Genomic DNA, 4053 nt, shown 5'->3' on the forward strand with positions numbered 1-4053 from the left:
TATATATATATGCATATGTTTTATTTGCTGGAATAGAACATGGGATACAGTTCTGTCTCTCATATCATTTCATTTTCTTGGGAAATTCCATACTGGCATATAGGCTCCTTCTTATTTATCTGAGAGAGGGTTTCGCCACACAGGTCCAGCTGGCCTTGTGCTGTGTAGATGAGGCTACCTTAGAATTTAGGAATCAACCTCCCCACACACACACATACACAGCCTCTGCCTCTTGAATGCTGGGATTATAGACATGCTGTACCTTCTTTTTAAAAATGACTGACACTTACATAGATTTCGGTACTTTAGATATTGTGGGAGTACATTGAGGGACCATGTCAACATAAGGATCTAAAAAAGTTCAAACTTCCTGTGGATTCTAAACCAACAGCCATTAACATTTAAAGAAGCGCCTTTGCTCTGGAATCCCAGGTCTTACTTACCTAAAAGCTTTGTGATTTATCCAACACATATGCGGAGTTAAGGCCGCACAGCCTTAGACTGCATGTTAGCACCCAGCCACTCCAGCTGGCTTGGAAGAGAATTCCCAGGTGGGCCCGGTGACAGAAAAAAATGATTTAAAATATTTTGATAACAAGCTCACAGAGGCAATATTAGTTTTAGGTTGAATCTGCTTTGCTAAATCCTAAACTGCATCTGTGTGTGTGTGTGTGTGTGTGTGTGTGTGTGTGTGTGTGTGTGTGTCTTTAAGTTTTTTGTTCCCAAAGAAATTATTTTAACGAAAAAAAAAAAAAACTTTCTAAAACAGTTGGGTTGAACAAAAGTAGAGCAAACAAACTGTCTGATCTTACCTGATCTACACTAACACTGAATGTACAAGTAGCCTCCAAAATGACTCCCAGGCATCAAGAACTCAGCAGCTCCGCTTCCCAGAGAGAAGGCACTAACCATCTAAATGACTGCATGGTGACATGGTCAGAGCCAGGTACTGACACTGAGTGCAGTTCCTTTGGGTCTCAAGTTCATATTGTAAAATGTAGAAAAGTAACTCAATGGGACCATTATTAATTTGGCAAATCAAAACAGAATTCTGAGCTGCCTTCCCTTCCTTCTCGCCTCGAGCTATGGCACAACCTCCTGAATACACTCGCATTCAGCTCTTAGAAAGCCAGGGGATCTGTGCCATAAGGTAAAGGGTGGGCCGCAACCCCTTCCATCAGTTCAGTGGGTCTGAGGATAGTAGGAATCAGGTTTACAGGATCCAGGGTGCTGTACTGGGCTCTGGAGGGTGGGGAGCTTGGAGGGGGGTTTGGTCTAGTGCCTGGCTATGTGAGGCAGAAGCAAGGCAGGACTGAGCAGGAACGTCACACCTGCCTGTGAACCCAAGGTGGATTTCTTCATTTCCTATGGCACCATCGCCACCGTGTTCTCACTTTCCAAATCTTCCCTTGTTCCCTATATAATTAGGAACTTTGTTTTAACCCCTCTTGTCATCCTCGTGCTCGAGGCTCACTTGCCATTTAACTGTTGCCTTATCTTTATCAAGGGGTCAGTATATCCTGTTAAAAATGTGAACACTAGCTCAAAGAGGTCCAGGGAAACATAACCATTAGACATTACAACACATTAGACATGATAACCATTAGACATGACAACATAGTTGTCATCTATGAAGCTCAAAATCAAGGATTTTCCAAGTAAGTTGCAAAAATATCTCAGTGTCCTGAGCATAAATTTTATGCTTTTGTTCTGAGACACACCATAGCTCTCCTGGGCACATGAGGCCTACAGGTTGAAGCTTAGACACACTTACTAGCTGAAGGTCATGTGGTATGTATCACCTAATTCTGCAATCAATTATCACTTCCAGTATCTGTTTGGAGAAAGAAACTGCAAAATGACTAAGGACTTTTCATGAAAACAAAAGGCCCCCAATGCCATAAACTCTAAGGAGGCCTACTGTGCAACTCAAGGCAAGGATGGGTTAGCCAATTGCATGAGGTCATATGGGGTAGGAGGAACCTAGGACTTCTGGCCCCAAAGTGTCATTCTCCTAATGTGCTGGCTCAGCTTGCCAAGCAGCCTGCCAACCCAGCAATCTGAAGGCCTGAGGGTCATTTCCTGGGGTGAATGAACATGTGAAGCACAGGGGAAATATGACTTCAACCTCAGAGACCATGTCTGTGTGTGCTAGCAAGTCACCAAGCAATAGAACAACCTCTTGAGTGTTTCAAGCTGCTTGAAAGTAACTTCTCAGGGTCAGTCTTGCCCTTGATACACAACTCTAATACTTTACAGTAGGGTGGACTGTCCTTCAGCATAGGCAGCCACTATCACACGTTTAGGAGCTCTAAGTCTACCACAAAAATGACGGCACAGGGACATCAAGGGGTCAGTGACTACTTAGAACTTGTGACCTCCAGGAAGGCTGTGGCTACAAACCACAGCCTAACTTCCCTCTACCTCAGAGGCCTGGGATAGGGCCAAAAGGCCTGGCTTCCACTGCGGGGGTTTTCCTGGGTTCCTGTCCACAGAGCATTGGCACAGCAGCATCCTTCCATGCTCTTCTCAGTCACCAGAACTTAACACTTGAGAATGCTCTGTTGCTCCCACCTGTGTGACCAGATAGTATTGGTCACAGTTAACTCACACTCTGACCCCCTGGGATCAAACATCTCACCCACGCTCAGCCAAGGCCATTGTTATGGCACGTTATTTGTATGAGGCGGGAGCTAGGTGCATCAGTAAGCTCTGACAGGCTTCCTGGTCTATCAAGACTTCAGTCAGTCAGTCCTTTCCATTAAGACAAAGCTGCTGTATACATACTCATCCCCTTAGCAGCAAAGGAACAAAGCAGACTCTACATGTTTCTTCTGCACCTTTATGAGATGGCCAGAGAATGCCAGGATTCCAATCCACCCAGCACTGTGGAAGGCTCAGAGAATGTTAAAAAGCAGAGTGGCAACCAATGAAACCAGTTAAAACAGGCTTCAACCAGATCCTGGTATGACTCTCCGTAGTTGCATAAACGAGAATGGGTGTACTCCTCCTCAGAGGCTTGCTGTATGGACCATCAGATTCAGCTCATGGGAGAGGGGCCAACCATTTCCAGTCTTTCCTTACAGGCCCTTTAAGGCAGGCCAGAGGGTCTGAGGTGGAGAGGGAAGGCAGGTTTGCAATGAAGCCCCAAACAGAGCAAGTGTGATCCCTTGGGACTCCAGCCTGTTGTAGGATCCACCAGGCCCTGTGCATGCTGGTTTTACGCGACAATAATCCGATTAGAGTTCCATGGATGATAAGAGTGGCAAGTACAGCTGAAAGCAGAGCGCATACGCTTGTTTCCCTGTGTCTCCTGTAAGGGAATGCTTCCTCGATGAAGAAAGCACATCCTACTGAAGTTGAGAATGAAGCAACCGGTGTTTATTTTTTGAAAGATAGATGCGTGTAATCCGCACTACTCATAACATTCTGAAGGAAGTAAACAATGATCAACATTTCTCATCTGAAAAATAAATAATACCCCGTTTGACTTACCCTGATAACCAAAGACAAAGTTCAAATGGGAAAAGAGGATAACAACCACAGCGTTCAAGGCTGAGACAGAGTATCTGATTCTGAGAAGGGGTGGGCGGGGGATGGGATGCCTCCAGTGAGGAACTCAGGAGAGACCGACATGCAAGCTTTACCTATAAACGTTACATATTTTATTTGACAAGCTGAGACCTTTTTCAAGTCTTTAGTTATGAGAACAGCAACAAAATGTAAGACGATTAAAAACCAGCATCTGAGAGTCCGCTGTATGGTTAGGAACAGATGCAGGACGGGGAGAGCACCGGCGAAGCTGGGGGACTCTAACCCCTACCCTGCGCTAGCCAACATACTTGGATTTATGCTTCACTTTCAAGTGGGACTGCCCAGTTTCCCCATTCCGGGTGTCCACTGCCTGCAACTCTGCGTGGCTGCACAAGCGGTCTTGCTGTGCCATGCGACAGCACTGCAACTGGAACAGTAAGACCCGGCTCGAGGGCACACACCCTCGCCTTAGACAGAACTACACACCAAAAGTACAAATTCTAGAAATAAAGACAAATG

This window comes from Psammomys obesus, unplaced genomic scaffold (genome assembly GCF_907164565.1).
Source record: "Psammomys obesus unplaced genomic scaffold, mPsaObe1.curated_primary_1811, whole genome shotgun sequence".
Lineage (NCBI taxonomy): Eukaryota > Metazoa > Chordata > Mammalia > Rodentia > Muridae > Psammomys > Psammomys obesus.